This window comes from Astatotilapia calliptera, chromosome 15 (genome assembly GCF_964374335.1).
Source record: "Astatotilapia calliptera chromosome 15, fAstCal68.1, whole genome shotgun sequence".
NCBI classification, from domain to species: Eukaryota; Metazoa; Chordata; class Actinopteri; order Cichliformes; family Cichlidae; genus Astatotilapia; species Astatotilapia calliptera.
In genome coordinates this window covers 35,272,123-35,289,119 of record NC_137436.1, presented here as the reverse complement: position 1 = coordinate 35,289,119, position 16,997 = coordinate 35,272,123, and the positions used below count along the sequence as shown (strand labels likewise).

Sequence of the window (16,997 nt, the reverse complement as noted above, 5' to 3'; positions counted from 1 at the left end):
ATGGAGCATTGTCCTGCATGAAAATCATGTTTTTCTTGGAGGATGCAGACTTCTTCCTGTACCACTGCTTGAAGAAGGTGTCTTCCAGAAACTGGCAGTAGGACTGGGAGTTGAGCTTGACTCCATCCTCAACCCGAAAAGGCCCCACAAGCTCATCTTTGATGATACCAGCCCAAACCAGTACTCCACCTCCACCTTGCTGGCGTCTGAGTCGGACTGGAGCTCTCTGCCCTTTACCAATCCAGCCACGGGCCCATCCATCTGGCCCATCAAGACTCACTCTCATTTCATCAGTCCATAAAACCTTAGAAAAACCAGTCTTGAGATATTTCTTGGCCCAGTCTTGACGTTTCAGCTTGTGTGTCTTGTTCAGTGGTGGTCGTCTTTCAGCCTTTCTTACCTTGGCCATGTCTCTGAGTATTGCACACCTTGTGCTTTTGGGCACTCCAGTGATGTTGCAGCTCTGAAATATGGCCAAACTGGTGGCAAGTGGCATCTTGGCAGCTGCACGCTTGACTTTTGCGCCTTGGTTTTTCCACACGTTTCTTGCGACCCTGTTGACTATTTTGAATGAAACGCTTGATTGTTTGATGATCACGCTTCAGAAGCTTTGCAATTTTGAGACTCCTGCATCCCTCTGCAAGATATCTCACTATTTTTGACGTTTCTGAGCCTGTCAAGTCCTTCTTTTGACCCATTTTGCCAAAGGAAAGGAAGTTGCCTAATAATTATGCACATCTGATATAGGGTGTTGATGTCATTAGACCACACCCCTCATTACAGAGATGCATATCACCTAATATGCTTAATTGGTAGTAGGCTTTCGAGCCTATACAGCTTGGAGTAAGACAACATGCATGAAGAGGATGATGTGGACAAAATACTCATTTGCCTAATAATTCTGCACTCCCTGTATTTCATAAAAGAAAACTACAACGGACAGCGCTGGACATTTAAGACCGAAAGACAATTTCAAGATGAGACAAATTATCAGTCCAAGGACACTCGATACATAAGACTTAACTGTCTCGGTGAACTCAAACGACTACTGAACGTTAGCTGTCGGGGAAATATCCAACATTTATCTGTCAGCCTAATCAAACAGATGTTGGCCTTGGATCCAAACCAGTGCATAACACCCTCAGAGGTTCTCCACCATCCCTTTTTCAACCCAGGCCTGCACTGAGTATCACAGGAGGACAAAACCTTGTGATCTCTCAGCAGTCTTCAAAACAGAAAGATCACAGAGAATCAATATCCAGCATTGCTTCAACCCCAGACAAAAATGACAAAAACACAAACAGGGATTGGAAAAAGGCATTAACAGCAGATATCATTGCAAGAATTAATTAAGCTGCTCCAATAATGATCACTTTGGCTTTTCTTTTCTTTTTTTTTTTAATTTTCACTCCCCCCACCCCAACCAGTCGCGGCAGATGGCTGTCCCTTTATGAGCCTGGTTCTGTCGAAGGTTTCTTCCTTTTAGAAGGGAGTTTTTCCTTCCCACTGTCGCTCATTGCTTGCTCATAGGGAATCAGTTGATGGGGTGGCCAAAACTCTAGGGCAGGAGCCCCCAATCCCAGTCCACGATGGCTGGTGTCCCTGCAGGTTTTAGATGTGTCCTTGATCAACCACAGCTGATGTAAATGGATAAATTACCTTCTCAACGTGTCTTGAAGTTCTCCAGAGGCCTGGTAATGAACTAATCATGTGATTCAGGTGTGTTGACCCAGGGTGAGATCTAAAACCTGCAAGGACACCGGCCCTCATGGACTGGGATTGGGGACCCCTGCTCCAGGGGAACTAGCAATTCTTGTGAAAATCTAAAAGGAAAAAAAAAAGCCTAAAAAAATAAAAACAACTGATGAATATGTTCTTGAACTGAGGCACAATTTTGCATAAAATCCATTAAGTAATCTCTGTGTCAAGTTCTTAACAATATTCAAAGCGGAGCAGCGTACAACTTACCATTACATCGGTCCTTCAATCAGACCTAATTTGATCCAAATTGGAAATAAACTGGATGTTTATTAAATAAACCAGCTTTAAGCATCATCTAATTGTTGTTTGTAACTCTTTTTAAATATAGTGCAAACCTTTAGCCTCCTAGTAGACATACATGTTTTATAAATGGGAAAATCCTCTTTTCTTTAGAAAAGTTGAGCTCTGACCTTGAAGTCAAGGTCCCTGAGATTTAAACCTTACAGATTTTCAGTAAATGCAACCATGGTATTGATTTAAAAATTCTACATTGTCTCGTTCTTGAGTTATTGCATTCAGAAACTTGGGTGTCCACAGCACCCCGCCATATAACAGACTCAAAAGATTATGAGGTAGGGTTTTTTTGGTTTGTTTGTTTGTTTGTTTTCATAAAGACTACAACACAAAAATAACACAATTGGGAATATTATTGTCATTTTTTAAAACACTATTTTAATGTTATCTAATGTAGTGCAAAAAATAAATAACTAAATTGATAACTGGCACTGAGTCTTCTGTGTGCACACAGTCTGCATCAACACACAGGGGAACACTGAGACTTCAGAAGATTTTCACTGTGTTTGTCTATTCAGCCACAACTTTCAGATTTTTCACATAACAAGCAGCATGGATTTTGTCCTCATCATTTCAGCTAGAAGTACTTTATAAGGTGGTCTTTCAAGTGAACATTGAACAGGGTTTGTACAGGTGCTTGAAATCCTTGAAAATGCTCATTCAGGATTTAGACATTTTTATATAATCCCCCCATTTTCAAAGGCTCAAATTGAATTGAACAAGCAAGTTTTATGGTTAATAATTGACTGTTTGGAGTGTAGAACTAATAGATATCAAATGTTGTTTCCTCCTTTACTGTATCTGCCTTCAGTTCTGGTTGCTTTTGCACTGTGAAGCTCTATCTGGTCAGCTTATGACTCCCCAAGTCATAAGCTGTCCCCACCCTAACTGACAGACTGAATTGTCGTGAAGCCTCTCTGTTTCCATTCATGAAGATGTCTCTTGATTGTAGTCTATCACAATGACATGGCAGTCTCCTCAAGATATGTTCATACCTTGAGTATTGAAGGGCCTGACTGCATGTGGTTTTGTGTTGTGCAGAAGCTTCAGCTAATGAAGGAGCATTTTGCCCTACAGTAATGTATTTTATGATCATTTACCTTTTACAACTAAATAATTGAACAGCAAAGTTGGGCTCTAATACTTCCCACAAGTGCAGTAACCACAACAAAACTAGTAACAACCACCAGAGAAAATAGAAACTTAAAAACATAACAGATCAAAGAATAACAACTTGATCTCTTTTCAGTGATGCCTTTCTGGAAAAGTATTTGTCAAAGAACAATGAGCACTAGATTTCCACTAGATGGTGTTATAGTAAAACACAAGCATAACCCTCATTTAGACAATTTAACCTGATACACAGTTTGTGACCATGTATTTACTCTTCTGGCACTTTGCTTTCACAATTTTGTATTTTTTTCACTACCTTTTGGCATGATCACCTTTTAATTTGTTTCTCACATTTGTGACAAAGAGACTGCACTGGAGGCAAACAAGACTGTGTAAATACATTCAGCAAGTTGGATTAGTTTCCAGTTTCTGCTGAAGACAAGCAAAAACCAGTCACTTCAGAAAGATGTTCAGAATAAAAGCTGTAAAACTGCCAAAGAGCAGCACGTGAAGGTAACCGACATGAAGATAACAGGGTAACAAATGCAAGTGAATATGAGCATCTTTTTATTTCGCAGCCTTCCGTAAAGATGCTGAAACACAGTTTATTGCTGTTTATCATGAGAGCACGGGTCAGAGATAAGATCCCTCCAGGCTAAACCCTTTAAATCTAAATACAAGCCCAAACCGATTGTCATATTTGCATGCCAAACACTGAGTAGCGCACAGGCCTAGCACTCAGTATTTACATGAAAACAGGAATACTTATTTTCTGTTTATGTAAGAATATAAGGGTGAGAACTGTGTGTCCATGTTCTCATTAAGTAATCCTTCCATTGTTGTCACTGAAGCTTTTGTCTGGCTGTTTATTTATATCTAAAAGCAAAATGACTGTTTTTGTATTTTGCTGTTAAAGCCGCTGCTCCTCATGCCAACCACACCCCTGCAGCAGTTCATTTGTACTGAAAACGCTTCGGGCTCTTTAATTATTTTGGTATCAAGTGTGAAATTAGAGCTGTCATTGCGACAGGGGCCCATTTGATTTTAATTACATGTCTCTCTGGGACCGGGGCAATGAGCAAACTGCTTTCCTGGATCCCATTTCACCTGATGAGGCAGACACGGGATCACTTTTCTGTTTTAAATATCTCGAGCTGTACATTTCAGCTAACAGCTGCAGCGGGCTATCAGCCAGTCAGCATTCACCTGTCTGATTCCCACATGATTTTTTTTTAAGCAAAGATGTAACCAGGAGCTTTTTTGGAAACTATCAGAGATAAAGGGCAGAAATGACCTCCAGATTATTTACCTGTGGCTAAAGGGATTATTTTCTGTGCACTTTTTGCAAGTTTAATCTGTGTGAAGGCATTGTGGTTTGTAATTTCTCCATTCCCAACTGTAACATTAGAGGCTGTTCCCGTGTTTTTACACACTGCACACTGATATGTAACACCTAAAGTTTGGGATTTTGAGACAGAAAAGTTTGTTTGGAAACAGATGTGTGCACTATTTCCTCATTTAAATGCGACGACATATAAGACATTTAAAATAATGCAGTTAAATAGAGTTTCAGCTGACAAAGAGGCGTAAGCTTCTATCAAAAAACAAAAACACGAAATAGCGGTTGTACAGTATTGCAATCGATTTTTATCTCAGTCTAATTTGCTAATTCAGATTACAGAGCTACACGTGTTGTGAAAGTAAAACGTTCAACCACTTTGCCACCTTCATATTTTCAAAATGAATGTTGCGACATGAAATAAAATGAAACCATCAACGATTAAGATAGAGCCAAATTAGACTCGATTAACCCTAAATGAAACGAGCTTCGCGTAAAAGCTCACTTTGGGCACTTTGAATTGGGATACTCCCTAAAAATGAGCACAGGAAACACAAATGGGTTTACACAACTTCTTTTTTTACTGAGCATTATAATTTTTTGATTGCAAACTTTATATAAAGTGTTTGGAGAAAGATTTTCAATGTTTTTCTCTGTTTGGGAGCAATTGTATTTTTTTATTACCATTTTATTAATCATTTATTCTAGTCAGATACCTTTTTTAGAGGCCTGAAGGTGCAAAAAAACAAACAAACACTGACTCTAATAACTAATGCAGGATATTTTTCCAGCCTGATCTATTAAAGCCTTGCAGTATGACAAACGCTGTGAAAAGTGATTAATAAAAGGTAAGATAAGATATCTTAATAATTAAAGGGGAATTCACAATTTTACAGAAGCAGAGTGGACACAGCTGGAATAAACAGATGCAGCATAACCTAGCAACAAAAATGCATACTATACAAGGTAGAAGAAATATCATATGCACATCGTTGGCATTTTAGATCCCAAGTACCAGCAAAACAGTAAAACAGTGTTTCATTGTGGGCTACAGAGATGATCAATCAAATATCGATCATATCGATACCAACTTTGGTATTGTATCAGATCATAGTTCAGTATGTTGCCCACTGTTAACCAATTTTTTAAATTAAAAAATGTATATGGTAATTAAAATATGTTCTAAATTTAGCAAATTAATGTTGATTCATCTCATAAACCACCTTTAAAATTTATAAATATCTGTATCCGCATTGGTATCTGTGATACTGGCCATATAATTACTTGTTATTGGCTACTGGGTTTATTTTTCCTTTAACGAAGGAAGCTAGACCAACAGAATTTAAAAATATAAAATATTTTCTATTTTATAATATTTTATAGAAATATTTTTATCTGGGAAATTGAATTCAGTCAGTTTGGCAGATTAAATAACCCTTTTCTGTTGTAGTTTGATTGTAAACAGCTTCACTGTGTCCTTACGCAAGTGGCTGTTTCTGCTCTACGCTACGTTTTATTTTTATTTATTCACATTTTAAACCCCTGTAATAGGCCCACGAAATGCCGCACATTAAACCACACCTTTTCCCCCTTCTCTTTCTGCGCCGCTACTTCTGACGTCTGTTGACACTGCTACGTTTACTTTAATTCACCTGCTACTGTCCATCTGTTAAATACCGCAGGGACACCAAATGCAAAGTGTGCCTGAAGTTTGCATCATCTGCTCTAACGTCCCCAGCTTTCTGCCCCACTCCAACTTTATAGCCCTGCACTTACCCTGCCGCGGGGGTTGGGGGCGTCCGGGAGGAAGAGGAGGGGAGGTAGGGGAGGTTGAGGGGAGGTGGGAGGGCTGGCCCCTGCTGATTCAGAGGTTAGGAATTTGCATCTGATTGCTGTTTGTCAACCAATGATGTGAGTGTGCAAACCGGAGAGTCTCTCCACGCCTCTCTCTCTCTCTGTCTCCGTGTCTGTCTAGCGCCACGCAAATTCTAAAAAACACAATTACATGCGCAAGCCGATCGAGTGGGTGTCATGCAGTCACATGAAGCCACTTCATTTCTAGTCGATATACATGCTAATCACCTCTCTTCGACCTCGTTCCGGGGCTTTTTCCTCTGCGCGTAACCGGTGAGAGCGAGAGCACTCGGGATTCAGAGTCGGAGAAAACAAGGAATGTTTCTTCCGGTTCTGAGGAGTGAGAATACCGAACGGAAGCCGATGTGGTAAGTTTATTTTCTCTCTGTGTCTCGCTCGCTTTATTTGTGCCCGAGCTACCCTTTAAACTCCGTTCACTTTTCCGTGGCTTCCTCCTTGTGTTTGTCTCGTCATTTATTAGAAAGGACGCAGTTTTTTTTATCGATATGCTTTCAAATGTCTGATTAATTGCCTATTGCAAAGGTAGCGGATGGACTCAAGGACCGTGAATCACTCACAACGGTTAGATATTAACCATACGCTGATTGAAAGGGCACTTTTTTGTAAACTATTCCCCCAACACCCCTCAAATATTTATATATATATATATATATATATATATATATATATATATATGTGTGTGTGTGTGTGTGTGTGTGTGTGTGTGTGTGTGTGTGTGTGTGTGTATATTTATTAATACTATGAAGGGTAAAAATAGAAAAGGTTGTCATTTTAATAACTAGCAGAGTTAGTCTCTGGTGTTACCTGGTAACCGTGTCACCGTAGTAATAAGGGCTATCAGTCGATTTCTGACCGTTACGTTGTCACTTCAACCACGTCCCAAACGTAAAGCCGTAAGTTCACACTGCAGGAGGATTAGTCACACTACACACCGGCTTCGTTACGTGCCAATAACAGACAAAGCGCTTTTTTCTTGCTGTTAAATCTTCGCGGCTAAAAGTGCAAATTAAAGTATGTGTGTGGGGGTTTTAAATAAACGTATATAAATATATGCATATATACATTTTGAACGACGTCTGACGCCGCGTCCCGTAGAGCTCGAACCCACACCGCCATTACACATCCACTGTATGATTGTGTAACATAAGTACATCCCATTGCCCTTTATGTTAGATATAAAAGCCAGCGCATGTAACTGCAAGTACAGCTGGGGCCTTCACTGGAGGTCTGGCTGCCATGTTCTGCATTAGCTGGGAGGGGACGAGAAGAGAGGTGGTGGTGGTGTTTTTGCAGGGGGGAGTCACCGGAGACCAAAAGGTGGCTTTATGGACTATTTTGAAGCAGGTTTTTAAGACTGCTTCATGCCACTCACTTTAGTAAGAGCAGGCAGCCCCAAAGGCCTGTGCTAAGAAGCAAGGTTAACATATGTAGCTCCATAAGACTCTAAACCACAGTCACGCGACAGTGGACGTAAAACCAGGTTTTCCTAATCTAGCTCTGTCCTTTCACATAAAAGAGGCGGAGCTGGAACCAGATGACCAATAGCAGACATGGACAGGGTCAGTGCTGCATTTTTCCTCCGAAGAAGGAAACCAAACCAACGTAATTTTAGCTCTAGCACAGAGCAAAAAGCATTAGTTTTACATATTAGAGCGGAAAAGAAGAGATTAATGTTGACTGTGTGAATTCCTGCGTTAATAAGCCTTTCAGTATCAATGCCAGCTTTTTTTCTTAAATTATCTGACTACCTGTAATCACAATGCTTCAGGCTAAAGAAGTCTTGGTAGTATAGGGAGCAAATAGATGAACAAATAAAGACCTATCAAAAAGTAAGTAGACTTTGCAAATCTTATCAACAAGTAAGTACATGGCATAAGTGCTCCCTCTCTCTGGATTATGTTTATATAAAGGCCTCTAGGACAATTTGATGGCTGTGAAATTGCCTACAGCCTGCACTAAAAAAAGGAAGAATGAATGAATGAAGCCTCTCATCAAGGAAGTTCTATTCGTTCAGGGGTGACATGCTTTTCAAAGGCTTACACACATCTGTCAGTCAAAGCACAGACTGTCAGGTTTCCAGGTTAAGAATTGTACCTAGGAAAGAAGTTAAATACTTACACTGAAAATAAAACTGTTAAACCTGAAATTACTTCTGAAAACCTCAAATCTTTCTTGGGAGTATGGACTACTCTGATGTAAAAAAAACAAACCAACCAAAAACATAAAAATGTAAGAAAATAGATGTACTTAAAGATGTGAAAATAACCCTACACGAGATGTCTGAATGAGATGATCTTCACTAGAGTTCAAGGGTTTTTTCAGTTTCTTACACGTAAAAAAAAATAAAAATCCCGTAAGTTGCTGACATTTCTGTGTAAGTGCAACTCTGACGCAGCTAGATAAAATCAAGTCCAGTCAAAAATATTCCAAAGAAAAGTCGCGTCACAGTGGTGGCTTGGACACAATGTGCCATCTTGAGTGCTACAGCATGGTAGTGGGAAAGTCCACAGTATGAGCCCTGCAGACTGTTTTCATGTGACGTCCGCAGTTGTGAAAAAGGGGGACGGCTAACGTTTCATCCAAAAGAGTCGAGAGGCCCTCAAACTGTATTTCTCTCATAATAGCCTGTTTTGTCTCACGAGGAACCTCGCAGCCACAACCAAAACTGACTAACATTTGGTTTGTGGTTACTGTTAAAGTTTCTCCCCAAGTAAAGGGGACAGTGGAGTACAGGCACAGGAAATGCCCCGTAGAGTACATTTGTCTGGATGACATTAAACATTTATGACACGAAAAAACAGTCAAGTCTGGTTTCACTGTCTTATTTAAAGGTGGTTTTAGATGCTTTTCCCTTCCATCAGGATGAGTGATTCTTTGTAAAAGTTTTTTTAAAAAAAGGCTAATATCTTTGTGCTATTAATCAAAGGATTAGATTCAGATTCATGATTCTCTGTTGCAAAAATGCAACAAAGTGGTCCATTGTGTGGTTTGAGGTCACAGGCACGGTTTTGAAATGTTCTTTGTGTGGTCATCAATTTTGCAAAAGTTTTCAGCACGCACACAAATTGATGGGAGGACGGGTGTTTTTGAAACCCAAAAAGGTGAACCAGGAGAAGACGCCGCCAGGAAGGTTGAGAGCCGTCCCGCATCTGAGTGGGCATAATTACTTCTTAAGTTGTTGCTGACAGACACAAAGAAAGTGTGAGCTGCTGAGTCGCAGAACTTGGCATCATCTTAACAGAGATTTCCAGGTCCTGATCATGGCACCCACGCCCCACCATTCCTCAATCACCTTAGAAAAACTGCACCGCTAATCTGTTTGGTCCCCTCTCCATATGGTATCCTTTGACAGCGGCATAGGGAAAGGCAGCTGAACCAAGCCAGGCTTTTATTTTACATTGTGATTGGCTCATTGTAGATTAGAAATGAAATGACTGGCATTCAAAGCAAAATGTAATGTGTTTCTCACTCATTGCTTGGTTTTTTTTGGGGGTTTTTTTGTTCCATTTATTATCGTAGGCGATTGAGCCTGCTATCATCTAGATATCAGTCCTGCTGACACATGTATTGTGGGTTGGCCGATGGCCACGTCTGTCTTCTCATTGCATTGGCTTCTACTGATATGCCTGCTTTCTGTTGCTGGTTCCCGGAGTGTGTTTTCTGTTTTCTTTCTCCTGCTGTTTAACATAGTCCCTTCTGGCCTCTTCTTTAATCTGCTGTTTGGGATTCTCTGTATTGAAACCATCTCAGGTTCATGTAACACCTTATATATTAGTCATGTGTGTTCCATGTAGAGCCAGACTTCTGCTTTTCTTTTAATTCACGTTTTCTTCTTCTTTTTGTCTTAAGGAGTTTGTGCCGCTGGTAGGTTCACACCTCACTGTTTCTCACCTTGCCAAATGCACATATCAGCATGAGGCAGTGTCACGTTGTCATTTACAAGCAAAAATCCACATAGCTTCCTGTCGTCAGCGGTGCCTGATCTCAGCCCAAGTGTATTTGAAGATCATTTGGAAGTAGTAAGTGTCACATGCAAATAGCTTGTTCAGTTTGCCTCCGAGCATCACGGCTGAGTGAACGGCAGACACTGGCAGTTGGCCACTAAACTGGTTAGTGGCTGCGAGTTAATGACAGGAAGACATGCTCAGACAGGCCAGACAAGTCTACTTGTTTTCTTATCAAACTATAAACCTTTTACTGTGTTCAGGGCTATTTTCTTGCTTTAATTTGTCACCCTTCCTGCAACTCCCAAGGGGTGTGGGCTTTGGCTCAAGGACTGCATTGACTACTTGAACGCTTCTGTATCAGCAGAGATTGTATTACTGTGAATGTTGAGTGCTGTCTGCACACCACAAGCCTTCCTGCTATTAAAGTAGTGGGAGGCAGCGCGGCTTGGCTGCCTTTCAGCTGTTCTTGTGCCAAAAGCTGCTTTTCTGAAGGCACTGTTCAGCACGTGGGCCTTTAACTGTAGCCAAAAAATGCAGGGGAAAAAAACCCATACAGTTACTTCATTACGTGGGCTCGAGTCATGAGGGAATCCCAGCAGGCCTGACAGTGACGTAGGCAAAAGGAAAGGACTAAGGCTTTGGGATGGCCCGCAGGTCCTGAACCAACCTGCTCAGACAGATGTAAGCTTTGTGAACGCAGTGGGTTCGGCGCCAGACAGGTGCCCCGTGCTCATCTGCCCGGATACCAGGCCACAGCTGCAACATGTTGACGTGTCCATCAGACCTGAAGCATTTCTGTTACATTTAGCATTACGTTTGTGTCAGCTGGCACTAACAACCCACCCGAGTAATCAAAAACTAATTTAATCAAATATAAATCCTTTGCTGGCAGATCAAGCTGCTGGTATTTATTAGGCAGAGATGTTTAATCCACATCTAATACAGAACTGACCACCAGCAGTGGTTTTTTTTCCTTTTCACTGTGTGCAAAGAAGTCTTTATCTTAGGTTTCCAATCATCCATCAACCGTGTACACACAAAAGGATGGATTGTAAAAGATCACAATGTAGTGACGTGACCATGTAGTCTCTATATAAACCGACAAGTTAATCCAGTTTTCATGCCATTCAATGAAAAATACCCCCCCCCCCCCCCCCTCCACCTTTCCCATGCTAGACGAAGCGGCGTCATATCATCACTCTGGAGCCACAATGGCAGTGCACTGAAACCTGCGAGCTGCAACACGCAGCCTGTCTCCTGAGCTTCTGTTTTTCATGGCAAAGTTCTGACCTGGTAACTGCCTTTATAGTAATCACTGGAGGTACTAAAGTAGTTAATATTAATATTAGCAGTACAGGTGGCTTGATTAAATGCACTAATTGTATTTAAAAAAGTAGTGGGGTTATTTTTGTTTTGTTTTTTTAAACCATAAAGGGAATAGACACTTAGTAAAGTACTGAAAGCTTAAGCAGAAATGAACATGGATCAGTGGACACAAAACAGCTGCCTAAAATGAAAGCACTGATCTGTTGATGTGACTTGTTTGTTCACTTTCTCTGGAAGTTGTTTCAGAAAACTGTTTCTTTTTTGTGTTTTTTTTGTTTTGTTTTGTTTTGTTTTTTTCAGGATGCGGTTTAGCTGCACAAAAGAAAAATGAAAAAAAAAAAAGCAAAACAGAACAACAAAGAACGGGTACCAGCCGGTACAAATGAAACTGTCGAGCCATGAGAGAGTTAACCATAAAAATACTGATGTCATCTGTTGTTTTCACTGCAGCACAGACTGCGTTAGCCTCTTTAAGAATGGTCTGCGTCTCCCCACCAGAGCTGTCGTCACATGAGATTTATGTCTGCTCCTGTAATAATACAGTGTCTGCTCGAAGCTCTCGTAGGGTTGTAACATGGCAAAGTCAATATCCACCAGCGAGGCATTATCAGCAGCAAACGTTTCAGCTGAATCAGCAGAGACCTCTCTTTTTTTAATTTGAATGTTCAGCTGATAACTTTTCAGGCAGTTAGGGACGGTCTTCTGTCTAACAGAGAAACATTTTCCTTGTCAGTTGTTTGGCCTTGAAGTTACATGTATCTGACGTGCAGAAATGCAAACCTTTCCACACACATGGTAACATGTTGTTCCTGTGGTTATTCTATGACCTCTTTTAAGCAGCTCGTATTGTTTTTTTTTGTTTACCTGACTTACATATATCAGTATCCAGCCTTATAATTGAATCTTTTTATGATTTTTAGGATTTCCTTCCATTTTCCTAGAAGTATTGAACCTCAGCAGTTTTCCTTTCGCACTGCTTACAGTTGCTTATTAATAATAATACTACTCATATTGTTTCAGAGTGTTTCAGACATGTGAGCAAGGAGCAGTGACTTTCCTCTGTTTCCAATTGACATGCAGAGGCTTTTTACATTTCCTTCGAGTGAAATCAGAACACTGTAGATCATACGGTGGTTTTAGCATGCAAAACACTATTAGCCTCGCTTGCGTCCACAGCTTAATCCTGTTGCTTGATGGCCACAGATTTCACTGCTGAGAAGTGGATCGCTGGATTATTGCTGCTATATGCCCACTTAATTTATAGCATAGCTGGCGCTAATCAGATTTGGCCTAGACTTGCTGGTAGGGTTCAGTGGAAAATACGTGACCGGCCTGTGCGACACTTCCTCAATGATCTTGTTGTTGCTCCACTGGGGTTCAATGGAGCCTGTGTTATTGCCTTACGAGGTAATACTGCGAGGAATGCAAGAGTGAGGCATAATCAAGACCAGCACCACTAACCGACTTTTTGCTGTTATCCCCACCCCGTTCCTTTTTTTCCCTTTTTGTCTAGATTCAGAAGTAATCGGGAATCCTTTGCTGCAAACATCTGTCATTTTAAATTCTATCCTCAGTTAATATCCAAGCAGCATGTTAACTATTTGAATGCACACAGTGGACATAAATAAAGACTGAAAAGTACACTTTATTGTGACTAACTCAGTTGATTCTCTTTCTTTATTGCAATAGTTGTTGTGTTCCAACTAAAATATTTGCTTACCTGAAATTATAGGCGTGTTGTTCATTTCAGTTTCAGGTTAACAGCCTTTCCGGTTAATGTTTTGCCTCAGGAGGAGAACGCAACTTGTTAATTAAAGTAACGATTTCTGCCTATTTCTTAGTTGCTGCAAGTAATTGTGTGCGAGTATTTTGGCTGTTCAAGTATATGTTTATTTTATTTAAAAGGATCATATGTAAATTAGTGTACACAGAAAGCAGCTTGTATACATAAACAGTTTGAAGTAGAATGGGTGTGGTTGCATTTTTTTCTTCTTCTTCTGTGACCTCCAGTGTGTAGTATTTAAATAATTTGTGTTACTTTATTTGTTGAGAAAAGTGTGTAAACTTTGCTGCAGAGAGCACCGTGGTGTAATAATCTGATAAATTCAGGTGTGATGATTGAGTCGACGAAGCGTTGATATTAAAAGTAAAGACAGACAGAAATATTCAGGAGGGGCAGGCAGACGTATGTTTGCCCGGGAATGTTGTTGATAATATCAGTACAAAGCCTGTTTCTCTACTAACGTAACAGTATGGTACAAACTATCGATGCATGACAGCACGCTGAATGATATAACAACTTGCAGGATTTCAGTTAACCCGCATCGCGTTAAAACATCGATGCCATTTAAGTCTGTCTAACGTCCATTTGGATTGAGCTTGTTTTTTTCTCTTTTGTTTTTTTTATTTAAACTAGATGTAAAGAAAGAACGTACACCACGAACCATCTACGGAAACTAAACCGAAACAACTTTTACAATGTCTCCCACCCACTCACGTCAGCGAGCAATACGCCGAGACGAGGCACAAAAAGCAGATTACAGCTTTAAAAAAATCGAATTCTCAGATTTTTAGTCAAGCAGAACAGACAGACATTCATTTTAATATCTAGTTTCAGGACCTGCAGAGACCTCACACGGCTCATCTCAAACCGCAGATGTTTTATCAGGAACAAGGTGGTTTGTTGTTTCAGTACATGAAAGGAAATTAACACTTTTATTCCAAATGTGAAATGCAAGATAAACAATCTGCAATCTTGCTGGCACATGAACGTACCCGCTGAGGAAAAACCCTTGGGTTTTAATACTCCTCTTTCTCTCTGAGAATTTCTTTCTTTCTTTCTTTCATTGCTCATTGTGGCACGCATGCCATCTTGGAAGAGAGTTCTCACATCAGCATAGAAATGTTTCATCTCAAGTTAAAGATGATCAATTGAACAGCTTTGTATGTATTTGCTGTGACACCCTCACCTTCCACGCTCCCCAAGAGGACAGATGTGGCCAAAACCTGGCAGGAAAATAGCCAGCATGGCATAACAGAGCCACCAGATCCTTCCTCTGTGTATGGGGTTAAGGGTTCAGGGTTTTCCTTTCATTTATCAAGAGTCTGTATGTGCTTGTATGTTGAGCCAGCCTGGGTCACTTTATCTTGTTGGAATTAGACCCTTAGCTCCCATTCTTATCACTCTGTCCTGTTTGCTCAGACCTTGCAGTCTTCCACTTCCCAAATGTGGGTTTAAAAAAACAGGGTTAACCCATTAGCTGCTAGTGTTCTTTTTTTTATACCCCATTCATCCAGCTGCTTACGTTTCTGTGCCAGTGGTTCCTCAATTTCTCTCACCCACTCATGGTTTCCTGCTATCTATCCCAGCAGGTAGTGTCTACTTAGACTTAGCTGTTAAATGAACCCAAGGAATATATCCACACAAATGCCAGAGTCTTTTTTTTTTTTTAAATAAGTGGACTTTCTTCCAGAGGTTTTATCGGTGGTCCCTGTGAGATCTATTCTTCATAATTTGGTTGTACATATAAAGTGCTGTTCTATATAATTGATTCATTTGTTGTAAATACATACTTGGAGGCAGACTGTTGCAGTTTAGTCCAAATGGAAGACTAAACCTGAGGGGTTAGCGGTGTGTAGCTCGTATGCCTTATAAATAAATATTGGAGCCATGTTTCTGGTTTTGAAGCACTGTGGGAGGCAGGTGACAGAGGTTGCTGGATGCGATAAATACTCATGACTACTTACACAGGAATGAATGGCCATTGTGCCTGTTCCCACCGGCTACAAAAGCCAGATGTTGGTGGGGTTGTTGTCCAGTAAGCCCTCGTAAAGGTGGCAGTAAAACTGCAGAGGAAGTTGTCTGCTGTTGTCAAGTTCTCAGAAACTCCTGAGTTAACCCCTTTTCCCGACATACTGAGATATGGAAATGTTTCCCAGAGAAGGAGCAACACCATGGTATAATTTGTTTGGTGTAAATGAGTTTGTAAAGCATTTTGACTGTCAAAAAAGGAAGACAGACAGGGCGTGAAACCTGTTTGTTTTCTTGCCACAGGATCTTGTACACACAGAATTTCTTAGTGGAGCAGCAGCTTCTAAATATTCTAAATATTACTCATAACTAGTCGAAGACTGTGTGGAGACATTTCCCCCATGAACGCTGATTTCTCACGTGTAGTACAGTACAAAGAAGACCCAGAAGGGGGTTTTAAGGGAAATCACCCATTGCCACTCAGACAGCTTCACTGCAAATTTCACAGCAAGCTGTGGTCTAGATACTAAATGCTTTATCACTCACTCAAGAGTCAACCTCTGGCCATTTTGCTGCAGTTAAAAAGGAGTAGTGGCAGTGCATCAGTTCTTTTAAGCGCTCTTAACTCCCCGAATCCTGTTGTTAATAAGTACCCAGCTTTATGATTCCAATATAAACCAGAAGGTCCCCCCCCCCACCCCTTCTGACCGGGATTTAAAAACTAGTCATCTAGCTACTCTTCACAAGTCAGAGCTCCAAAACAAATAAAGGTGTTCTTGAAATAATAGCATCTGAAATGATCCATGGAAGCATGAAAATGTTGTTGTTTTTTGCTGACAGACAGCAAAGACGATTTAAAAAAACATTTGGCGCACAGGCAAAAATATGTGATGCTCATGCAAAAAGTGAGAAGCTTATATAGTTCTACTGCACAGATGTATAAGTGTTAACATCTTACTCGCTTATTACTTGGTTGTTTTTTTTTAAGGTTTCCCACACATCTTTTTTTTTTTTTTTTTTGAGCTTATGTGGTAATCAACAGCAAATATTTGAGGTTTTGGCAGATAGCAGGGAAACCAAGGAAAACTGAAGCTGATTTGTTGTTTCACATTAAAAAGAAATATCTTATCTCATAACTGAAAACCTAAAATCTGAAAAGCTGAATCTCTGGTTAGGACCAGACATAAAATGAGAAAAATTCGACAATATTCAGATTTTCTTTTAGTTCAGGCAGTATACAACAACAGCAATGTAGTCGTTTGCAATGCATATAGAAAGTCTTTAGAAGTAAGCGAACCTCCTCATTTGGGGAAGTGGAGAGAACATATGTAGTGGTGCAATATAATTTGCACCATCTAGTATGAAGGAAATCATGTTACTGATCATCAGTGGCATGAAACAAAGAGACCACTTCTGCTTCCCCCTGCACAGGAAGAGTCAACAGACGAGCTTTGTTGTAATCACTTCTGTCTTTGAAATTACATATATGACAAGATGACAGGGAGAGAGAGAGGGGCGCAGTATCCGGAGCTGTAATGCTCATGGCACAAACATGAAGTGAACACCAGAAATTGCGTGACTGTGATGTGTG

The 16,997-nt window shown here is 40.4% G+C and overlaps 1 protein-coding gene across 2 annotated transcripts in view; it reads left to right on the top strand.

Annotated features, from left to right (window-relative positions):
* The first annotated feature begins 6,394 nt into the window (after nucleotides 1–6,394).
* The window catches only part of arid3a (AT-rich interactive domain 3A), a 40,846-nt gene continuing 30,243 nt past the window's right edge, over nucleotides 6,395–16,997 (top strand). For both annotated transcript variants that reach the window (XM_026194844.2, XM_026194841.2), the window contains exon 1: nucleotides 6,395–6,729. The gene's annotated coding sequence lies outside the window, so the exon portion shown is untranslated. The remainder of the gene's footprint in view (nucleotides 6,730–16,997) is intronic.